Source organism: Brienomyrus brachyistius, chromosome 20 (assembly GCF_023856365.1).
Source record: "Brienomyrus brachyistius isolate T26 chromosome 20, BBRACH_0.4, whole genome shotgun sequence".
Classification (NCBI taxonomy): Eukaryota; Metazoa; Chordata; class Actinopteri; order Osteoglossiformes; family Mormyridae; genus Brienomyrus; species Brienomyrus brachyistius.
In genome coordinates, this window is record NC_064552.1 from 19,122,200 (window position 1) to 19,147,114 (window position 24,915).

General features: G+C 44.5%; 1 long non-coding RNA gene and 3 other non-coding genes across 4 annotated transcripts; 1 reads left to right on the forward strand and 3 right to left on the reverse strand.

The window, feature by feature from the left end:
- Positions 1-5,119: 5,119 nt before the first annotated feature.
- LOC125715620 (uncharacterized) lies at positions 5,120-11,768 on the reverse strand. The gene is made up of 2 exons (XR_007384132.1): positions 11,664-11,768; positions 5,120-7,086 (listed from the first exon to the last, which is right to left on the reverse strand). It is a non-coding gene; the product is annotated as an uncharacterized LOC125715620 (long non-coding RNA).
- On the reverse strand, positions 5,121-5,284 carry LOC125716100 (U1 spliceosomal RNA). The gene has a single exon (XR_007384259.1). It is a non-coding gene; the product is annotated as a U1 spliceosomal RNA (small nuclear RNA).
- LOC125716111 (U2 spliceosomal RNA) lies at positions 8,696-8,886 on the reverse strand. Its single transcript, XR_007384269.1, has one exon. It is a non-coding gene; the product is annotated as a U2 spliceosomal RNA (small nuclear RNA).
- Positions 11,769-24,147: 12,379 nt separating the features above from the next.
- Positions 24,148-24,338, forward strand: LOC125716112 (U2 spliceosomal RNA). Its single transcript, XR_007384270.1, has one exon. It is a non-coding gene; the product is annotated as a U2 spliceosomal RNA (small nuclear RNA).
- Positions 24,339-24,915: the final 577 nt, after the last annotated feature.

Below are 24,915 nucleotides of genomic sequence, written 5' to 3' on the forward strand. Positions count from 1 at the left end.
GAGTTGCTCTCCGAGTCAGACGGCATGCCACTCCAGAGTAAGGGTGTTTAGTTCACGGTTTTCCATTCATATGGGCAAATCTCAGCCTACAGTGATTCTGAACAAGTATTCCCCAAAGTACTTTTGCTTTGCTGTATCTGCTGTCATGTGAGCTGTACTGTTTTCATTTTGCATGCCATCGCCCCCTTCAGGATATCCCATAATGCCTTGCGCTTCACCATTTGCAGAACCATGCAAGCAAACAGTAAGAGGACTGTACAACATTACCAGTAACAGAATGCTGAGGGACGTTAGGGCACAGAACATGAAAAAATCAAGTTCAACTCTGGGTTGAAAATGTATTAATATACTTTAAATCATACCTTTATCAAAATATCAGACTATTAAACGCTGAAGACAGTCATGCAAGATCCCCTCAGACAACACATCTGTGGTTAACTGTATACTGTAGTGCAAATGTAGTTTTTGAGATTATCAAGGGGTCAATTTGCTTCTTGAAGTACGCATTCAAACAGCAAATTACTGGAAGCTGCTCTCCAGGGGACTGGGTCTCATTCCCTCCCCTGGCAGTGTGTGCTCTTTGTTCCATCATGCTAGCTCTCCCTTTAAGAGGATGACAGTTTTCCTTTGTATGTGTAAGGTGATCCTTACTCTGGTGGGTGGTGCTGTGGGTAGCAGTGTTATTGCACCCCTCTGGGGTTGAAGGTTCCACTCCCACACTTAGTCTGTGTGTGAGTTAGCGCTAGGAAACTCCCTTTTAAAAAAAACATTGATTAATATTCAGATTTCTTTGAATAATTACACAACTGTACTGCAGATGCAGCCCATCATCACGCAGTAGCCCAAGTCCCTCGTGCACTGCTGACCATCAAAGGTGAAACCCACAGTGTTTGCCTGCTGCCATCTTAAGTGAGGAAAATGATGAGGCGGCAAAAATGTTTAACAATAACATTACTGACGGGACAAACACCGGCTGAAAAAACAAGAAGTTATTTAAATTCCCGCATGAAATTAATGTGTCAAATGATTGACATTAGACAGCTTACACAGCTTTATAGACAACACTTAAATGACATCATGCAATCAAATGTGGCCATTGGTTTGGACTACGTCTAACTAGGCTTGGACATTACTGAATTTCTCATACCATCATATACTGTGGGTACATGATACCGTGGAATACGGTATTTTAATGGAAATTTGAAATGCTGACATTGGGGGATGGGGTCCCCACAATAAAAATTGCTGTTGAAATCCAAGCAGTTTCCAAACTCTGCTTTTCAGGTTTTCCGGAGTTAGTGCATCACCACATTCTTATGATTCCGGTTATCTGTAATTTATGGAAGTCTGCCCCTAGTGGCAAATCCCCTTATCTACAGTGTGACAGAGGCCATTAGGGAAAACATGTTAGATGACATATGATTGTGTTATATTACTTTGTGATGTCACTGGTTATATTACCTCGTGACAGAAATGCCAGCTTGTGTGGCCACCAGTAATCAGCCTGATGATAGTAATGGTAATTAGGAAAGCACCTAGTCCTCACTCCCTATTGAGACCAAAAGGCGAGATGCTATCCTATACAAAATTACCTACCAAAGACTGAGCAGTCAGGCTGTCACAAGGTAGAATGATGAACGAAGAGTTATGGCGCATTCCATTTGCTCTCGGAACTCGGATTCCGAGTTTTGCAGCCGGAAGTGACGACATACGCACTCCCATTTCTCTGAGGTCTGAGAAATATCTCGGAGGATCCTGAGTCCAGAATCCAAGATGGCTATTCAGTGCAAAGACTGCAAGTGGTGCTGTGATATTTTACATTTCTTAAGCACTTTAGTGCTGTTTGAGTCAACTTCGTAAGCTGTGTACACCACACAGTGTTATTGTAGTCTACAGATGTGTTGCTGCGGTCATGTTCTCCGGGAAATACCACAGTATGTGTTGTTATCTACTGGCGATGCTGAAAAATTGTTTGGTCCAAGTTGCAAACAAATTACTAGTCGAACCATAGGTGCGCAGGATCTGCAATTCGAGCCAAAAATTCCGATAAGCGTAGATGCGTTAGGGTATGCCTAGCTTTAGTCTTTTATGCTTTAACGTTTTGTAATGTAACTTGTGTGTTTAACATTGTTTCTCGATGGCAACATAGATCTCTGATCTCCTTTGTACCAGAATGCAGCCAACGCGTTCACATATTTGGACGAGGACCTCACGATGATTGGAAGGCTACTTGAGGTGGCAAACAAAGGTTAGATATTTAGCAGCATTATATCTAAAATTAAACATCAAAGCAGTAAAAATTGCAATAATGATAATCCTGTAATCATGCTGACATGTTATTTTTTTGTGCTTTAGGCACCAATCTGGAGGACAAGAAGCCCAAGAATGAGGGCTTCACCAAGGACCAGACCCTCTACATAATACATATGAGGAGGTAACATATTGAGAGTGAAGGTGACAGTCCCCCGAAGTCCCTCAAGGACCTCAGTGCCCGCTTAAAAATGGGCAAGAATAATAAGAGACCACTGTGGCTGGACATGGCCACAAAGCTTCGAACAGGCTTTCTGCCCTGAGACAGGGTGCAGAAAATGGAACACTTTAGTGGAGGCCTACGAAAAGGCCAAGGACAATAACACCACCACCAGGAGAGAACTCATTTGTTTCATGTTTAATAGAGAAATGGATGAACTCCTTGGAGGCGAGCACGACGTGGGCCCGATATCACGGGGGCTGGTGGTACACAGGCCAGAGGTGCTTGGCCAGTGTAGAGGATTGCTGGAGGAAACACGATCCTGGAACCCCCTCCTCTCCAGCACCCAGTGATGCCTCCAGCAGCAGCACTATTTCCACTGCGACACCAGATTCACCATCACCAACCTCGGCTACCCCAAGAACACGCAAGAGGAACAGGGACTGTGACATATTGGCCTACCTGCGTTAATCGGACACAGCTCACCATCAGCGTCACCAAGACACACTTGCCCTGCTGAAAGCTGCCCAGCAGAGCCACAAGAAATTAATAGCTTGCCTGCTAGACACATTTTAAGTTCTCATTGGGGGTCATAAATAAGCTGCTAAAAATGTGAATACTATAATATGTATAAAAGTTCCACCTTTTTGAAAGGTAAAGTTTATTTAAACCATTTTAAACTTATTTTTAAAAAGTTTGTCTTATTGATATGTTTATATAGTTATACCTTTTAAATTAACGTTCTAGACTTCTACGGGTCACACATTGGTAATTGCATATGGTTCTTTTAAAGTTTTGGATCTGCACTTTTATAGCTGTTCCTTTGCACCTTTAGGTGTTTCCTTATTTAAATAGTTTTTGTTAAAAAATAAGACATGACGCACACCATTTTTTATTGATGATCAATATACGTTGCTGTATCACTCTTATCCTCACACACATATGTAGACAATACACACAAATCATTTACTACAAAATAAGCTCAAAGTAGGGCTGGGCGATATCATATGGATTTTATATGGCGCATACACAATAATCACCAGGGCTTCAGATCAAAGGCGAAGCATTTGGCCGGACGCCAGCTTTTTGATTCTATACGGCCATTTATTTATGCCCAATATTTGGTAAGCAGATTAGTAGTACAACTGAAATATCAATGAGATGTGTTTTGAGACACCTAAAACTTTTTTTCTATTAAATTTGGTTAGCGGATCACACCACATCATGTTGTTTTGGTATACTATTTTTGGTATACCTTAGTGCAATTTGCACTGAAGTGTTAGTGAAGAAACAAACAGCTCAGCAGCCTCCATATCTTTTAAAAGAGGAGATCTTGCGGATAAACAAGGTAAAAAGACGCCGGAGGTGTGGCGGTACTTTTCGCAGTTTTTAGTCTGACACGTTTATTAACCCTCTGGAGTCGACCCCATCGTCCGCGGCGCATCTTCCTGGTGTATTTCAGTTCATGACTCGCTGAAATCTTTATAGAAATGTAGGGGGGAAAAAACGCTGACTAAATCCGTAATTTCTCTTCTTTTCAAAACGTCCATTGTCGGAAGTATTAAAGTTTTTTAAATTTAGTATAAAAAAAAAAATAATAATAAAAAAAAAAAGTAGACCATGTCACCTTTCTTTGTTTTACCGGCATCGTGGGCGTGTAGTGAATGGCTCATGCATACATGTTCAATGAAAGGAGCCCAGAAATAGTGACATGAGTTTCTTGTATATTTATCCAACTGAATGTTGCTACTACACCATTTAGTCATCTTCATGTAGCCAAGACTTCGGTGATCAGATATCTGGGATCAAAACAAACTGCCACCATTGCGTACTATGTACTTTTATAATGTTTCTGTCAGTGTTTCAAACTACATTTTGCAATGTCTATACTCTGTCAAATTACAATCTTCACATAAATCTGAAATATTTACAAAGTACACTAAGATTAAGATGAGTTTAATCTCTTGTGAGGAAATTTAGTGGGTGAATTACACATTCTTTCCATCTTTTCCCCCTTTGAGAGGATCTTTTCTATACCATGGGTACCAAAAAAAGTATGGTCCCTTCTGAGACGCAACTTTCTTTTTCCTATAACAAGAACTCAAAGAATACTTTTATGGTATGGGAAAGAGTACTTTCTTCCCAATGAAGTGAATATATGCCTGTAAGGAGGCTAAAAAAAAACAATGTCTTTAATGCGCTTTTGAGGTGCTAATAAAATAACTTACTACTTATAAACAGTGTGATATATGAATTAAAGGGAAAAAGTAATAAATGAACAGCATATCTGAGTTATGGAAATTAGGTAATTGACATGCCAAATTATATCAAAATTTGAAATGGAGAGGCAAAGAGCATTTGCTGAAATAAAATGGGATAATTTGACATGCAGGAGCGCATTCACAATAATGAAATATGAGTGAGCTTTTTCGGCTTAACAGCATCAATGTATACTCTATTTTATGTGCATTTGCACTGTTACATGTTGCAATTTTTTTGATGTACCCTTTTGAAGGGTGAATGCCTGGCAGTCAAGTCAATACCTTGGAATAATCCACTCGGCAGAGATGGTGTAACTAGTGCCGAGTACAAGACTGTCACATAGCGCCCCCTGTCGTAATACCCCCTTATCTATCTTTGTACCAGTGATCAGGGGAGAGCGCGAACGCAGTCCCCCACTACCAGAAATTATGCAGTCGAGATTCCCACATTTGGGGAATTCGCAGGGGTCAGCACAACCGGAGTGCAATGGCTGAGCCTCGCCCTGGGTGAACCACCTTCTTGATCATGGTATCTCCCCTGCCAGGTAAGTATGAGTTGCTCTCCGAGTCAGACGGCATGTCTCTCCAGAGCAAGTGTGTTTAGTTCATGGTTTTCCATTCATATGGGCAAATCTCAGCCTACAGCGATTCTGAACAAGTATTCCCCAAAGTACTTTTGCTTTGCTGTATCTGCTTTCATGTGAGCTGTACTGTTTTCATTTTGCGTGCCATCGCCCCCTTCAGGATATCCCAGAATGCCTTGCACGTCACCATTTGCAGAACCACCCAACCAGACAGGAAGAGGACTGTACATTACCAGTAACAGAATGCTGAGGGATGTTAGCACACAGAACAAGAGAAAAACACATTCAACTCTGGCTTGAAAATTTGTACGTGAAACAAACCAGTGCATACAACTGGATACCTTTACCATAATATCAAACTGACTATTAAACACTGAGCACAGGGATGCAAGATAGTTTAGAAAATACCTCAGTGGTTAATTGTATACTGCAGTGCAGATTTAGTTTTGACCCCTTGATAATCTCACTTTGCTTCTTGAAGTATGCAAAATTACTGGAAGCTGCTCTCCAGGGGTGTGGGTCCAATTCCCTCCCCTGGATGTGTGAGCCTTTTTAAGCACCATGCTCTTTGTTGCATCTAACAAAATGTTAGATGATGTAGAATTTCACTATATTATTTTGTGATATTACTGGTAATATTACTTCGTGACACAAATCCCAGCTTGTGCGGCCGCCAGTAATGAAGCTGATGATAGTAATGGTAATTAGTGAAAGCACCCAAAATGCACAGGAGCAGCACCTCGGGATCCGATCACACAAACCACATCCGGAGGTGGTCTGAGATGCATATGGGCACATTCTTATAGCAGCGCGAACGCGATTGTGTCCCGGGCCACACTAAAGGGCTGCCTACTCAGCTGATGTCCTAATGGGGGCACAAGTACGTACTCAGACATGTGAATGGTATTTGACATATGATTTATGTCGGAATGTATATCTATGCAGAATGGGCCACTGTGTAGTAAACTGCATTGTGTATAAAAGAAAACATCTTTCTTACTACTGGGAAGTTGGTTTAATAGCAGACTGTCACAGCGCATTTACATGGAAACATTGTCCGTGTGCATCTTTAATGTTCTTTGCAAGCGATTTTGAAATTTGCACAGATCATATATTTTATACATACTTCCTTATTTCTGTCAAAGCTGCGCCACGCTTTAACACTATGTTACTTATATCTGAATAGAAACATAAACAATAGTGTGATTGTTTAGATACTTTATTGGGCTGTCCGGGGGCTCGAACTCCCGATCAGAAATTCAGTCCCACTCGGGTCCTGACTACTTCGTATCTTTAACTTGCCCCAAGTCAGACGCACAACTTGGCGTACAAGACAAAACTATGACTCTGTTGAAATTTTCACAAATTTTGATCTTCATTGATTATATGATTAAAAGCCAAAATATTATCATATGGCAACCACCTTAACGCATTACAGACTGAACCCTTTGCCCTTGAACAGAAAAGTATTACAAAAAACCTTTCAATAATTGGGTTAACACAAACATTTATATTGTGACGCAGTATAAAAATGCATGATTTAATCATGATTAAATTGCATATGTAATATACTTTGTGTTAGGGCTGCATGACACCTCCTTCATGGAGCGTAGTACAGAAAACAGCTTTTTAAAATACCCACCTCCTCTGAAATCACCTTTCAGTTGTCACCTCCCCTTGATTGCCTTAATGGCTGCCTAGCACATCAATGAACTAGTCGGATGGACACCAAGAAAGGGCTGCTGGTTCACCAAATCCTGCATGAACACTGCTGCAATAATCAAGGCACACAACTGTTCCCCAATAGCATTTCCATTAACCCTTCATATCACATCCACCACATTCTTAAACTCCTCCTTCGTGCATACAATGTAAAAAGCAAAAATAAATGTTACCGGGGGAAAAAAAAATAAAATCATACCATTAGGCCTGAACAAGATACCTGATGAACTTACGAGTAAATGAGAATCCCCCCTCCCCCCACATCAGTCCCATTAAGAATCAATTCAGAACCATAAGTTAAACCATTTATTCCCAGTATTACTTCTCTATTGTAAATCCCACATGTCACTAAAAGCAAACTTAAAAAATTCCCAATAAAACAAACGTACACAAATGACTTGTCACTCACTATGGTGGTGGCGAATGACCTCACCCACACCTAGTGTAGGGTCTCGGACGGCTCTTTTCCACTGCACCGGGTACCGTAATTTTGGTACTGTAGTAATGTACTCGAAGGTGTTGGTTTTCCACTGGCGCTAAGAGACATTACAACACGACACCTCAATCTGTTCCTCAGACCAAATCACAATTAAAGTTGGGACCTCTTAATTTATAGTATTAATACATTAATATGTTTCACTTAATTTATCACCATTTTCAGAGTCTGTAACTCATCTTTCAAGACAGCAGTTGTATTGTGTCAGAGGCAGTATATTGGCATAACCAAATCGACAAGGAAAGAATTTGCAAGTCCTGCCTCAAAGCACCCCAGTTGGTTTAGCATTTTAGGCACTGGTACTTGACCAGAAGTAATTGTAAAAGGGAAATTACCAAAAATATGGTATCTGCTGTGATGGAAGAGCACCCCAATATCTGCACTCTGTCCAAAATAGCACAGGTCACAACCCTTAGGGTGCCTCAGGCAGGATACTAGTCCATTACAAGACACACAGACAGCAAGGGAAGAAAACAATACCATTCGCAGGACATGAGGTTCTCGCCCGTAGCTTGGAGACCACTGCTGGATTCCAGCAGTGCTAACTGGCCCTGATGCTTATTTTGCTACACCAGACTATTTCTGTTGCAGGCCCCTGCACACGCTTTTCCGACAACGAGGTCATGCATGCGCATTACACGTCTTTGTTTTCACGAAGATCATGCTGCCATCTTGTGGCTGAATTGTGGAATTGCGTGTAATGTTTGAACAAACCAGCAAACTAACCCTCTCACAGAACTTAAAGACGCAAGTGATACTGTTAAGTAATTACATTAGACATCAGAAAAGGAACAGCACTTTACAAATCTGTTTTATGTGCCTCACAAAACTAAGTAACACTTAAGGAAATTCACACAAATTCTGCAAGATTTTGCAGAAACAAAATCAGAAGAAAACAGAAGTAACAAGAACAATGTAAAAGGTTATACCTTATAAAACATAAAACACTAACAGATACAAAACTCAATGAAAACTCCCAGCCAATTTAAGTATAATATATGTATATATTATAATATATAACGTATATATGTACACGTTCACAATAAACACAAACACAATCAAAACACCAACAGAATTAAACGATGTCCTGCACAAACAAGCAGCACGGCAAACACCCTCTGCTCCATCCACAATCTACTTTTCAACCACAACTTTCCCCGGTAGGGGGTGCACCGTTCCTGGAGATACTGCAATACCAGGTCGATGCGTGGAGTGGACGGAGCAAGCCCCTATTCCATCTCCCTGTTCCAAAAATCAATTTAATATATGGTCCCCAGATAGGGGACGTATCAGATATTAAACTGATAAGAACAGATACTACACTTGATCTTAGCCAAAAGGCCGAGAAGCGATAAAAAAACAGCCCATGCCCAGACTCGGATGAACGTCCGACAAAATAAGCCCCTTGACGGGAGTCTGTGTACCAGCATTACGGAGTGACAGAAACACCAAACCCAGCTTCAAACGCGCTCGTTTACGCACAACTCAAATATTCAAATAGAAAAGCCGGTCTCATCGAGAAGGCACCCCGATCCGGAGCACGCGTATCCCAGAATGCAACGCGGTTTCATAACCACGCTCTCGCTCAAGCCACCAAACGTCATCAGTGAGAATATATTTTGGCAGCTAACTCCGAATACTCCGCAACCTTAGACGTTTGCCCTGACTACGACAAAGACTGGCTGAACACAAGCAACCGGGGCTCTTTTAATAAAGCTTTCATGCGGCGATCCTTGTCCGATGGCTGCCTTCTACGTATACACTATACGGAAGTATCCCTCGGCGTTTTCGTAATACATACAGTTAGCGCCAAGATACTCATACCGGTCAATTTTATGCAGGGTTGCCAACTCTCGCATACGGCAAATCTACCAAGGCTGACAACCCTGTTTATGGGATAGAAAGCTGGCCGCTACCTTGCCTTACACTATTCATACTGCGTCTCTTTGGCGTACAGGGGAACGAGGCTGTGGCTGCAATGTGGCAGATCTCACCGAGGGTGAGGATCAAAGCCTATTCTGCGCGCCGCGAAAGCAATTCTATGACCTTCAGTTCCAGCTGACCCTTCCTATGCCGTTCACTGCAGAGAAAAATACACGCGTGTGCACATCTCCTCCCACAGCGTGGGGATTTCTCCACAGTGCCGGAGGTGGCCGACCTCCGCAGCCAAACTCTCACTACATGCACGCGCAAGACCGCCGACACTTGTGCCTGCGCCGGCACGCGGGCTGCACGAGCGAACCGCGGTGTCACGCTCTCCATGCAGACCCACGTGTCGTAATGCTGATCGATCACGTGAGCCGTTGCACATTTATCATCTCACAGTTCATCTGCTTAGGCAAGGGCGAAGATTTGCTATCAACGTTGGTCGGGACCAAATCAGCCCAGAAACCCCCTGCCTCCCCAAACACACACGATGTTACAACCGTCCATACCTAAATCTACGCACTTCTACTTTGGATAACTACCCGTAAAACAGAGTGAAATGTTCGCTGGTACTTCTTGAAAACACCCATAAAACGTTACACACTTCCACATGTTAACCCACTGACTGAAAACTCACCACAGCCCATTAAGTTACACCCGGGATACCTAACGCGGACCAAGCTTTTGTTTGACCACGCTACAGGTCGGTAGCTGGTTCGGTATATCACCGTCGCTATACCAGCCCCTGCAACCAAACACACCTTAGACGAAGTAGATTCGGTCAATAAACCGCTGTCTGCCCAAATGCATGCGTTTATTTATTTTTTTGCTAGATTACAAATAAACACGCAGCTAGTTGACAGACATATAACCGCTCTAACAATATGGACGAGGGACGGCACGTTTCACTCTCCCGGTATCTAATCGCCACGGGGCCAACGGAAAGATGCCTGCTGTGAAACTCGTATTTTTATTGTTAAAATGCACACTGTGACCAAACAAGTTTAAAACATTTAAAATAAACACAACACCAGCCCAAATGCTCACCTAAGATCTTTGTCAGGAATGTGCATATTTATTGCGAGTCACTTTCGCGGTCGGCGTCGCACGAGGCCCAGAGGCTGCGCTTCGCCGACAAGGCCGCTATCGTTTGTCCGCACGAATTCGGCCCCAATTTAATTCCCAAGCTAAAAGTAAAAAAAAAAAAACTTGCTAATTTTACTTCTTCCAGACAGCTACCATTTCCAGACAAACTTATCTGGCTACCAAACCGTTTCCTTTGAGAAGTTTGTCGTTCTGTGGATCTGAAGTTTGCACCCTATCAACGAACGCAACAATAAACAGTTCGACAGGTCAATTTTATCGCTTCAGAAAAAAAATCCAAAAATCCCAAAAAAAGGCACCTTAACCAGCAAAAAGACTCCAAAAATCCTACCTCTCTCGAAGTGGCCAGACACTGGCGCGCACTCGACAGCGTCCGCGGTCTAGCGTAACCTTCTGGCCCCTGCGGGCGTTTCGCATTTCATCGTGATTGACTGAGGCGATCAGAAGACATGGACTCGTCCACCTGCTGTTCGCCAAATTATTCGAGCTTACAAAAGACACAAACGAGTCTAAAGTAATATATAAAGTAGTATAGCTGTTAAAATTAAGATATGGTGCGGGGCGGGGGGGAGATAAAGGACACCATTGACCAGGCCTTCTGTATCTGTGTTTGGCTTTGTACCGATACGTTTGCCATTGAACTTAGTGTTTCCAACTGCATTTCATTTTGTCTTTCCGTCATTGTTGTTCATCAACATTTTGCGCAATTTTTAAATTACAGATTCCATCTAGATGGCAGGGTACACTATGGGTGTACCACCAAATTATTATCCATTAAAAATATCACTAACGTGCGTATAATATACTATTATACATTTTCCACCCCTTCCCACTTTTTAACCATTTATTTTCATTAGTCTTTATTTAACTGTCTAATGAGTAATCAGATTTACATTTCACTGCCACTTGTATCTCTGTAACTGTACAGGTAACGTAATAATCTTGGGAGGGGTTCCAGTACATTTGGTTTGCGCAGTTTGTCAATCTGTGGGTTTAAAGTTCGCATCCTATCAACGAACGCAACAAGAAACAGCTCGACGGCATAATTATTTTCGCTTGAAGAAAACAGCATCTTAACAAACAAAAAGACTAAAACCTACCTCTCTCGAAGTGGCCAGACACCTGCGCGCACTCGACAGCGTCCGCGGTCCAGCGTAACCTTCCGGCGCCTGTGGGCGTTTCGCATTTCATCGTGATTGACTGAGGCGATCGGAAGACATGGACTCGTCCACCTGCTGTTCGCCAAATTATTCGAGACACAAACGAGTCTGAGGCAACATAAAATGGTGTTAAAAAACGATGAAAAAATATTTGACATAAAGAATTTGGAAACACTGACCAAGCAGTAAACAAGAGAGGTGTAGTCCGGGGGGGGGGGGGGGCGATACAGAAGGTCCTGGTCACTGTTGCCTCTTTTTCAGTTCTATTTTTTGTATCAATACGTTTGCTATTAAACAGAGTTATTCCAACTGCAGCACCTTTAGTCTTTCCATTATTGTTGTTATTCAACATTTTGCGGGATTTTTTAAAGCATGGATTCTATCCAGATGCAGGGGGACACTATGAGTGACATTCCAGTCCATTACAGGGCACAGACTATGGGCAGTTTGGAGATGCCAGTTCCCCTGTCTGCATGTCGGGACTGTAGGAGGAAGCCTGAGTATGCATACAGTACAAACACAGTAGGATTCAAACCCCCAGTCCTAGAGGTATGATGGGACAGTGCTATGCCATCATGTCACTCTGACACACACCATGAAAGTAAAAGAGGCAAAATGGAGGGGTGGGGGGGCACTTGAGATATGACCAAATAATTAGTGTGGTGATGTTTTGCATTCTGCTGGGGAGTCCACAGACAGGCCCCTAACAGTGGACTTCTTCGACGCAACCCAGCACCGTGAAACCATTTTTTGCTAAATATCTTACAGAGCTGATGAATTTCGAGATGAATTTCTCGAGTGATATAACATGTTATTTGACCGATATTATTTTGTTTGCCCAAACCCAGTACTGTCAGACAGCTCTTATGCTAAATAGCCTCAACCCCTTAACAGGGTAGCTAGAAGGCTTGTCACACTGCCTGTGAAAGGTCAAAATCCCCAACACTTATGTTTGCCCCTGTCCTCATTCCCAGAATGATTCTAGAGCAATTTCAACATAACACATTTTAACATGTACGAAACGGGTTGATGGGGCGGCATGGTGGTGCAGTGGTTAGCACTGTTGCTTCACACCTCTGGGAACCCGGGGTTCGAGTCTCCGCCTGGGTTACATGTGTGTAGAGTTTGCATGTTCTCCCCATGTCGTCGTGGGGTTTCCTCCGGGTACTCCGGTTTCCCCCCACAGTCCAAAAAACATGCTGAGGCTAATTGGAGTTGCCAAAATTGCCCCTAGGTGTGCATGTGTGAGTGAATGGTGTATGAGTGTGCCCTGCGATGGGCTGGCCCCCCGTCCTAAAATGTATGAAACCAACATTTAAATCATTTAAAACAAATGAGGCCATTAAAACATTTAAGATGTCGCCTTAAATGCAAGTCATTAAAAATCAAAACCTTTAAAAGTGAAACGCATTATAACCTGCTGGCTCTACACAAGGGTTTCGGCTAAAGCAGGGCTAAGCCAACAGTTACACATAAAATACTACATGAAAACGTTTCTGGAGAAGCCATTTTATGTTCTGTTTAGGGTTCAAAGAGACGAGATGTTTTGCCGTTGGAGGTGCAGAACTAGTAAGTAATTGTTTTTTATTATATCTTATTTTATAATCCAGTCAGTTAATTCAGATATTATCACTCTGCTGAATGCAGCATTTAAGCCAGCAATAATAAATGCGTAATAATGCTGAAAGTGAGTAGTGTGAGTCTGATTTTATACAACTGGAGTGATTTCATTCTGATTGTCAAAAATGAGAAAACAATTGATTTGGAGTTTAATGTCTGATGTCATAATGTGACGTTTCATTAGCCAGTTGAACAGGCTCTTCAGTTTGCCTCATCTCCCTATGAGACACACAGGCACAGGTGAGAGCAAAGTCTGGGGTCAGACTGCAGGGTCAGCCATCTCTCTGGTAGCCCTGGAGCAATGTTCAGGGTTAAGGACCTGCTATATACATTTTAGAGCCCTTTTTGGCTTTTTTGCTTGGCAATTCAATTGAAAGAAAATGCTCAGTGCAAGTCAGGATGCTGTTCAACCAAATAGTTACTTCAGCATTAGTTTAAATACACGAACTCGTGGCCATAGGTGGAAATTTCAAGCTGGATTTAAGGAAGCACTTCTTTACACAGCGTGTAGTCAGAGTATGGAATAGCCTTCCTGATAATGTAGTGCAAGCTGAATCCTTAGGTTCCTTTAAATCAGAGCTAGATAAGATTTTAACGACTCTGAGCTATTAGTTTAGTTCTCCCCAAGCGAGCTTGATGGGCCGAATGGCCTCCTCTCGTTTGTATAGTTCTTATGTTCTAAGTACAGCTGAAAAAAATCAATGTGCATTTCTTACTACAGCACCTGTCACGATCGGGGTGTAGCAGACGGGCGATCGTGCGGGCAAGGAGCAGGCCAGGCAAACAGAGTACGGGGTATACGGGGATTTAATAAAGGCAAGGCAGGACAGGACATGGGCATCGACAACATCAATGACGGACAATGCTAACAGGTAAGACCAGGACTTAAAACCAGACAAGACTAATCAAAGTAATCAGATACAGCAGGGTACAATCAGGGAAATACACGTGGGAAGGCAGGGGGCGTGGCACACACGAGGAGCGGACGAGCCGGGCATGACAGCACCCTTAAAAGGGATCCACTGAAAAGGCACGTATCAGGCATGGCACTCCTAAGTCTATCCAGAGAACCATAAAGCAAGACAAAGAGTCTAACGGTAAGGAGAAGTGGCTTGGAAAAGTTATTTCTGTGCACGTCAGGACTAGCATTTTATGTCATTTGGCATTTTATGCATTCAGTGTTCAGTACTACAGTGTATAATTGATATAATATTGATAGGGGTGTCGTGAGCTCACTCTGTGTCTCAACAGATGAGCTTGCTGGTCAGAGAGGAGCAAAGCCTTTCAACCTCTCAAAGCCTGTGGATGTGCTGGCTGACGGGGGAGGGGCACGAGGGCAGGGGCCAATGCAAAGCTGTGGTTTTAACCTTTCACAGGCAGTTTATCAAGCTTATTCACACCCCACCTGCCCCCCCCCACCAAAGGCCACACAAAAGCAGAGTTCAGTGAACACAGTAAAGGAAGCAAGGGAAAGAATTCATTTTTAGAGAAACATTCATAGCAAAAATTGCTAATTATGTAAATCCAAAGTACAAGTGTGGTAACGGGCTTCTATTTACATTTAAAGAGCACAATCTACATGCCAGGTTTCAAAATAGTATCTTTGTAACGATCAGGGAAGCACACGTGGGTAATCAGGGGGCGTGGCACACACGAGGAGCGGACGACCCGGGCATGACACCACCAAGTGTGGCAGAATTCCTTAATCTCAACTGCCCCCCCAAATTACTGTTTAAAATATACAGGACACTTTCTAAAATGGATGAATCAATATCCCTCCCTATTGCAAAATGGGAGGCAGATCTATCAGTCAGCTGGGACCACAATTTCTGGTCTAAGATATGTTTAAAAACCTTTGAACTGATTAGAAATCCCAATTTACAATTAATACAATACAAAAACCTGCATAGAGTGCACTATACTAGACATCGGATGTTCAGGATGGGTGTTACGTCTTCTAACAACTGCTCACACTGTCAAGGCGATACACCTGACAGTTACATCCATGTTTTTTTGATTCTGTCCACCTGCTCAGAGTTCAGGCGCTTGATTTGTGAGGACTTATCAAAGTGTCTGAAATGTACCATTCCAGCCATTCCTTCAGTCTGCTTGTTGGGCGACCTAGATAGTGTCACTACAGAGATTAACACAACCCACATGGCTTTCACTGCCCTATGCATTGCTAAGAAGACTGTCCTCATGAACTGGAAAAATAAAAATCTTTATATCAACCAATATAGAGACAGTTTGTTGGACCATATTAGTCTTGATACAGCTTCTGTCGCCACATTAGATCAATCTCTCTGGGTTCCTTTGATCAGCTCCATCACCTAGTGGGGGTGGGGGTCACAGTTTTGTCCAGTTTGGTCATTGTCTTTGGCGAGGGGGTGTCTGGGGGATCCCTGGAGATGGGTTTCTGGGGGGGTTCGGTGCTGGGACTGCGGCCCTGGCCTGGATGGGGCTTTGGTGGCTCTTGGGTGGGGTCTTTCTGGCGGCTGCAGGCGGCGCTGCTGGGGGAGCCTGTGCCGGCGGATGTAGGTTACCGGCCTGGTGGGCGCACTGCTCCTGATCTGGGGTGGGCTCGGGATTCTGGGGGTGCTCTGCCTCTGGGCTGGGGTTCCGGCTGGGCCGGGGGGGCTTGAGTCCTGGTGGGTGTGTTGCTGAGGTGTGGGTTGGTGCATGCGCTGGGGCTCGGCCCCAGTGCGGGGGCCTTCAGTGCATCGGTGGAGCTGGGGGCCTCTTTAGCTGGCGGGGAGGTTGTTACCATCTGTCTGCAGGGGGTCCCTGCTTTAGGGGTATCCACTCTGCGGGGGGGGGGGTCCAATAAAGGAGGAGGATGGACTCAATCTGGGTGTCTTTTGTCTTATGTAGTCTGAGAGTTGACTGAATGTTGGGGTGGATGTAGTTTTTCCTCTGTGGTGGGGTCCGGTGGGCCGCTGCCGTGGGCCCCGGTCTTAATGGGCCTGGGCCCCCCCGCCCTGGGTGGATTTCGGGGAACAGGGGTGTCTATGGGGCTCCAGAGGGGGGGTACTTTGACCCCCCCAATCCTTTCCTCCCCATCCCTAAATGCTTCCCTCCTCCCGCTCCATCACACCAACACACGTGTAGGGCTTTGAGATGCAGGTGCGTTGCTGGGATACAGGGGAGGTATTCCTCCGCAACCACCTATATCTCAATCATACATCACAGCTTAGACACTCTCATTACTTACTATCTCATGACACATACATTTAGGGCCTTGGGGGTGGGCACAGGGAATGGTGTCCAGAGGGTGGTCTGTCCATTCAGCCTTACCTTTTAGTGCCAGTGCTCACTTCTCAATTTTAAATCACACATAGACATTGAGGATTCTGGGGAGGGGCCGAGCTAACACCAGCTGTTGGTTGGCATGGGGTAGTTAGCTCCATGCCCTTCCCCTGTTTTAAAAGCACTTTCGAACAACACGCACCAACACCACATCTGAGCGGGCGAAGGGGGGCATGGGGTCTTTTAACACCCCCGTTCTCTGTTCGCAACCTGGAGCTGGGGGCTGAGAGGAAGAGCTGGCCGTCCGGTCGGGGTCTGGGCTGGTGGGCTTCTTGGTTGCTGTGGGTTCCGGGGGTGTCTTCTCGTCTCCACACCAGAGGAAAAATAGGGGTCCATATAGCGTATATATGGGGAGTGAGAGTGTGTGTACGGCGTTCATTTCTGTGTGTCTCTATGTTGGGTGAACGTGTGAATATTTGTTTATGTGTGCATGAGGGTGGGAACGTATGCTTGTGTATGTATGCGGCTGTTTGTCTATATGTATATGTCAGGTTGGGTCCTAGACTCCACCTGAAATAACATCTCGGGTTCTATTCCCCCCCACCGCCGTGGATGAGGCCCCCGGCTGCTGGTGCGTTGGTGGTTCTCGATGTCCGGGGCTGGATGCTCGGGTGGGTACTGGCTCACCCTCAGCGGTTGCCTGGCGGGGTCTGGCCCTCCTGGCTCTGTTGGGCCCCTGCGGGGGGTGGGGGGGCCCTTGGATCTCTGGGCCTGGGGACCGGTCTGCCCTGGTGTGGCCGGCCGCCGGCGGAACTGCGGGCTTGCCGCCACGGCCCCCTGGGGCTCCTGCACTGTGGCTGCCAGATGACCCCCCTCCGGAGCTCTCCTCTGCCCTTTTCTGGGTGGGGGCTGCAATACTCCCTGCGGTGATCCTCTGGGGGCTCCCGTGCCCTGGGGGGCCTCTGGATGTCTGGGGCCCGGGTCTCCTCCGTGTCTGCTTCATGTCCTGGGGGGTGGGGCTGTGGCTTCCCACATACACTTCTAGACATTTACATGGAGAAACCTTATGAACACCAGCACTCTCTCACACACAGGTGTGTACACAGGTACTCACAGACACACACTGTCTTGATCGGCTGTTGCTTCTAAACATATAATGTAATACTAGTTATTTGTACTGTTCAACAACATTTAACATTTAATGTTCATTGTGACTCGTACAGATGTCGGTTATTGTTTTCTCTTTTCAGCAGCTCTCTTTTCTCTCCCCCTCTCTCTATCCCCCTTCTTCTCAGTTTTTTCCTTCTTTCCCTCTCGCCCCCTGTCCTTCTCTTGAAGAAATAAATAAATAAATAGAAATAAAGCAGTCCTCCGCAGAGGGGGGTGGTGGAGGGAAAAAAAAAGAAATAAGTGCAATAATGATTAAATGGACATAAGTGGAACCAATCATCATTATGAAAACTATTAAAATGTCACTGTTAACTAATGAAACATCTTGTGTTACACTGATAATAGTCCACTGCAGTTCAAGCCTCCAAAGTATAATCATTGTCGTGGCCTTCACATTATTTAACACATGCTTATATGGGCCTAATAATTTTTGCTATGAATGTTTCTCTAAAAATGAATTCTTTCCCTTGCTTCCTTTACTGTGTTCACTGAACTCTGCTTTTGTGTGGCCTTTGGTGGGGGGGGGGCAGGTGGGGTGTGAATAAGCTTGATAAACTGCCTGTGAAAGGTTAAAACCACAGCTTTGCATTGGCCCCTGCCCTCGTGCCCCTCCCCCGTCAGCCAGCACATCCACAGGCTTTGAGAGGTTGAAAGGCTTTGCTCCTCTCTGACCAGCAAGCTCATCTGTTGAGACACAGAGTGAGCTCACGACACCCCTATCAATATTATATCAATTATACACTGTAGTACTGAACACTGAATGCATAAAATGCCAAATGACATAAAATGCTAGTCCTGACGTGCACAGAAATAACTTTTCCAAGCCACTTCTCCTTACCGTTAGACTCTTTGTCTTGCTTTATGGTTCTCTGGATAGACTTAGGAGTGCCATGCCTGATACGTGCCTTTTCAGTGGATCCCTTTTAAGGGTGCTGTCATGCCCGGCTCGTCCGCTCCTCGTGTGTGCCACGCCCCCTGCCTTCCCACGTGTATTTCCCTGATTGTACCCTGCTGTATCTGATTACTTTGATTAGTCTTGTCTGGTTTTAAGTCCTGGTCTTACCTGTTAGCATTGTCCGTCATTGATGTTGTCGATGCCCATGTCCTGTCCTGCCTTGCCTTTATTAAATCCCCGTATACCCCGTACTCTGTTTGCCTGGCCTGCTCCTTGCCCGCACGATCGCCCGTCTGCTACACCCCGATCGTGACAGGTGCTGTAGTAAGAAATGCACATTGATTTTTTTCAGCTGTACTTAGAACATAAGAACTATACAAACGAGAGGAGGCCATTCGGCCCATCAAGCTCGCTTGGGGAGAACTAAACTAATAGCTCAGAGTCGTTAAAATCTTATCTAGCTCTGATTTAAAGGAACCTAAGGATTCAGCTTGCACTACATTATCAGGAAGGCTATTCCATACTCTGACTACACGCTGTGTAAAGAAGTGCTTCCTTAAATCCAGCTTGAAATTTCCACCTATGGCCACGAGTTCGTGTATTTAAACTAATGCTGAAGTAACTATTTGGTTGAACAGCATCCTGACTTGCACTGAGCATTTTCTTTCAATTGAATTGCCAAGCAAAAAAGCCAAAAAGGGCTCTAAAATGTATATAGCAGGTCCTTAACCCTGAACATTGCTCCAGGGCTACCAGAGAGATGGCTGACCCTGCAGTCTGACCCCAGACTTTGCTCTCACCTGTGCCTGTGTGTCTCATAGGGAGATGAGGCAAACTGAAGAGCCTGTTCAACTGGCTAATGAAACGTCACATTATGACATCAGACATTAAACTCCAAATCAATTGTTTTCTCATTTTTGACAATCAGAATGAAATCACTCCAGTTGTATAAAATCAGACTCACACTACTCACTTTCAGCATTATTACGCATTTATTATTGCTGGCTTAAATGCTGCATTCAGCAGAGTGATAATATCTGAATTAACTGACTGGATTATAAAATAAGATATAATAAAAAACAATTACTTACTAGTTCTGCACCTCCAACGGCAAAACATCTCGTCTCTTTGAACCCTAAACAGAACATAAAATGGCTTCTCCAGAAACGTTTTCATGTAGTATTTTATGTGTAACTGTTGGCTTAGCCCTGCTTTAGCCGAAACCCTTGTGTAGAGCCAGCAGGTTATAATGCGTTTCACTTTTAAAGGTTTTGATTTTTAATGACTTGCATTTAAGGCGACATCTTAAATGTTTTAATGGCCTCATTTGTTTTAAATGATTTAAATGTTGGTTTCATACATTTTAGGACGGGGGGCCAGCCCATCGCAGGGCACACTCATACACCATTCACTCACACATGCACACCTAGGGGCAATTTGGCAACTCCAATTAGCCTCAGCATGTTTTTGGACTGTGGGGGGAAACCGGAGTACCCGGAGGAAACCCCACGACGACATGGGGAGAACATGCAAACTCTACACACATGTAACCCAGGCGGAGACTCGAACCCGGGTCCCAGAGGTGTGAAGCAACAGTGCTAACCACTGCACCACCATGCCGCCCCATCATACCCGTTTCGTACATGTTAAAATGTGTATGTTGAAATTGCTCTAGAATCATTCTGGGAATGAGGACAGGGGCTAACATAAGTGTTGGGGATTTTGACCTTTCACAGGCAGTGTGACAAGCCTTCTAGCTACCCTGTTAAGGGGTTGAGGCTATTTAGCATAAGAGCTGTCTGACAGTACTGGGTTTGGGCAAACAAAATAATATCGGTCAAATAACATGTTATATCACTCGAGAAATTCATCTCGAAATTCATCAGCTCGTAAGATATTTAGCAAAAAATGGTTTCACGGTGCTGGGTTGCGTCGAAGAAGTCCACTGTTAGGGGCCTGTCTGTGGACTCCCCAGCAGAATGCAAAACATCACCACACTAATTATTTGGTCATATCTCAAGTGCCCCCCCACCCCTCCATTTTGCCTCTTTTACTTTCATGGTGTGTGTCAGAGTGACATGATGGCATAGCACTGTCCCATCATACCTCTAGGACTGGGGGTTTGAATCCTACTGTGTTTGTACTGTATGCATACTCAGGCTTCCTCCTACAGTCCCGACATGCAGACAGGGGAACTGGCATCTCCAAACTGCCCATAGTCTGTGCCCTGTAATGGACTGGAATGTCACTCATAGTGTCCCCCTGCCATCTGGATAGAATCCATGCTTTAAAAAAATCCCGCAAAATGTTGATTAACAACAATAATGGAAAGACTAAAGGTGCTGCAGTTGGAATAACTCTGTTTAATAGCAAACGTATTGATACAAAAATAGAACTGAAAAAGAGGCAACAGTGACCAGACCTTCTGTATCGCCCCCCCCCCCCCCCCGGACTACACCTCTCTTGTTTCTGCTTGGTCAGTGTTTCCAAATTCTTTATGTCAAATATTTTTTCATCGTTTTTTAACACCATTTTATGTTGCCTCAGACTCGTTTGTGTCTCGAATAATTTGGCGAACAGCAGGTGGACGAGTCCATGTCTTCCGATCGCCTCAGTCAATCACGATGAAATGCGAAACGCCCACAGGCGCCGGAAGGTTACGCTGGACCGCGGACGCTGTCGAGTGCGCGCAGGTGTCTGGCCACTTCGAGAGAGGTAAGGTTTTAGTCTTTTTGTTTGTTAAGATGCTGTTTTCTTCAAGCGAAAATAATTATGCCGTCGAGCTGTTTCTTGTTGCGTTCGTTGATAGGATGCGAACTTTAAACCCACAGAATGACAAACTGCGCAAACCAAATGTACTGGAACCCCTCCCAAGATTATTACGTTACCTGTACAGTTACAGAGATACAAGTGGCAGTGAAATGTAAATCTGATTACTCATTAGACAGTTAAATAAAGACTAATGAAAATAAATGGTTAAAAAGTGGGAAGGGGTGGAAAATGTATAATAGTATATTATACGCACGTTAGTGATATTTTTAATGGATAATAATTTGGTGGTACACCCATAGTGTACCCTGCCATCTAGATGGAATCTGTAATTTAAAAATTGCGCAAAATGTTGATGAACAACAATGACGGAAAGACAAAATGAAATGCAGTTGGAAACACTAAGTTCAATGGCAAACGTATCGGTACAAAGCCAAACACAGATACAGAAGGCCTGGTCAATGGTGTCCTTTATCTCCCCCCCGCCCCGCACCATATCTTAATTTTAACAGCTATACTACTTTATATATTACTTTAGACTCGTTTGTGTCTTTTGTAAGCTCGAATAATTTGGCGAACAGCAGGTGGACGAGTCCATGTCTTCTGATCGCCTCAGTCAATCACGATGAAATGCGAAACGCCCGCAGGGGCCAGAAGGTTACGCTAGACCGCGGACGCTGTCGAGTGCGCGCCAGTGTCTGGCCACTTCGAGAGAGGTAGGATTTTTGGAGTCTTTTTGCTGGTTAAGGTGCCTTTTTTTGGGATTTTTGGATTTTTTTTCTGAAGCGATAAAATTGACCTGTCGAACTGTTTATTGTTGCGTTCGTTGATAGGGTGCAAACTTCAGATCCACAGAACGACAAACTTCTCAAAGGAAACGGTTTGGTAGCCAGATAAGTTTGTCTGGAAATGGTAGCTGTCTGGAAGAAGTAAAATTAGCAAGTTTTTTTTTTTTTACTTTTAGCTTGGGAATTAAATTGGGGCCGAATTCGTGCGGACAAACGATAGCGGCCTTGTCGGCGAAGCGCAGCCTCTGGGCCTCGTGCGACGCCGACCGCGAAAGTGACTCGCAATAAATATGCACATTCCTGACAAAGATCTTAGGTGAGCATTTGGGCTGGTGTTGTGTTTATTTTAAATGTTTTAAACTTGTTTGGTCACAGTGTGCATTTTAACAATAAAAATACGAGTTTCACAGCAGGCATCTTTCCGTTGGCCCCGTGGCGATTAGATACCGGGAGAGTGAAACGTGCCGTCCCTCGTCCATATTGTTAGAGCGGTTATATGTCTGTCAACTAGCTGCGTGTTTATTTGTAATCTAGCAAAAAAATAAATAAACGCATGCATTTGGGCAGACAGCGGTTTATTGACCGAATCTACTTCGTCTAAGGTGTGTTTGGTTGCAGGGGCTGGTATAGCGACGGTGATATACCGAACCAGCTACCGACCTGTAGCGTGGTCAAACAAAAGCTTGGTCCGCGTTAGGTATCCCGGGTGTAACTTAATGGGCTGTGGTGAGTTTTCAGTCAGTGGGTTAACATGTGGAAGTGTGTAACGTTTTATGGGTGTTTTCAAGAAGTACCAGCGAACATTTCACTCTGTTTTACGGGTAGTTATCCAAAGTAGAAGTGCGTAGATTTAGGTATGGACGGTTGTAACATCGTGTGTGTTTGGGGAGGCAGGGGGTTTCTGGGCTGATTTGGTCCCGACCAACGTTGATAGCAAATCTTCGCCCTTGCCTAAGCAGATGAACTGTGAGATGATAAATGTGCAACGGCTCACGTGATCGATCAGCATTACGACACGTGGGTCTGCATGGAGAGCGTGACACCGCGGTTCGCTCGTGCAGCCCGCGTGCCGGCGCAGGCACAAGTGTCGGCGGTCTTGCGCGTGCATGTAGTGAGAGTTTGGCTGCGGAGGTCGGCCACCTCCGGCACTGTGGAGAAATCCCCACGCTGTGGGAGGAGATGTGCACACGCGTGTATTTTTCTCTGCAGTGAACGGCATAGGAAGGGTCAGCTGGAACTGAAGGTCATAGAATTGCTTTCGCGGCGCGCAGAATAGGCTTTGATCCTCACCCTCGGTGAGATCTGCCACATTGCAGCCACAGCCTCGTTCCCCTGTACGCCAAAGAGACGCAGTATGAATAGTGTAAGGCAAGGTAGCGGCCAGCTTTCTATCCCATAAACAGGGTTGTCAGCCTTGGTAGATTTGCCGTATGCGAGAGTTGGCAACCCTGCATAAAATTGACCGGTATGAGTATCTTGGCGCTAACTGTATGTATTACGAAAACGCCGAGGGATACTTCCGTATAGTGTATACGTAGAAGGCAGCCATCGGACAAGGATCGCCGCATGAAAGCTTTATTAAAAGAGCCCCGGTTGCTTGTGTTCAGCCAGTCTTTGTCGTAGTCAGGGCAAACGTCTAAGGTTGCGGAGTATTCGGAGTTAGCTGCCAAAATATATTCTCACTGATGACGTTTGGTGGCTTGAGCGAGAGCGTGGTTATGAAACCGCGTTGCATTCTGGGATACGCGTGCTCCGGATCGGGGTGCCTTCTCGATGAGACCGGCTTTTCTATTTGAATATTTGAGTTGTGCGTAAACGAGCGCGTTTGAAGCTGGGTTTGGTGTTTCTGTCACTCCGTAATGCTGGTACACAGACTCCCGTCAAGGGGCTTATTTTGTCGGACGTTCATCCGAGTCTGGGCATGGGCTGTTTTTTTATCGCTTCTCGGCCTTTTGGCTAAGATCAAGTGTAGTATCTGTTCTTATCAGTTTAATATCTGATACGTCCCCTATCTGGGGACCATATATTAAATTGATTTTTGGAACAGGGAGATGGAATAGGGGCTTGCTCCGTCCACTCCACGCATCGACCTGGTATTGCAGTATCTCCAGGAACGGTGCACCCCCTACCGGGGAAAGTTGTGGTTGAAAAGTAGATTGTGGATGGAGCAGAGGGTGTTTGCCGTGCTGCTTGTTTGTGCAGGACATCGTTTAATTCTGTTGGTGTTTTGATTGTGTTTGTGTTTATTGTGAACGTGTACATATATACGTTATATATTATAATATATACATATATTATACTTAAATTGGCTGGGAGTTTTCATTGAGTTTTGTATCTGTTAGTGTTTTATGTTTTATAAGGTATAACCTTTTACATTGTTCTTGTTACTTCTGTTTTCTTCTGATTTTGTTTCTGCAAAATCTTGCAGAATTTGTGTGAATTTCCTTAAGTGTTACTTAGTTTTGTGAGGCACATAAAACAGATTTGTAAAGTGCTGTTCCTTTTCTGATGTCTAATGTAATTACTTAACAGTATCACTTGCGTCTTTAAGTTCTGTGAGAGGGTTAGTTTGCTGGTTTGTTCAAACATTACACGCAATTCCACAATTCAGCCACAAGATGGCAGCATGATCTTCGTGAAAACAAAGACGTGTAATGCGCATGCATGACCTCGTTGTCGGAAAAGCGTGTGCAGGGGCCTGCAA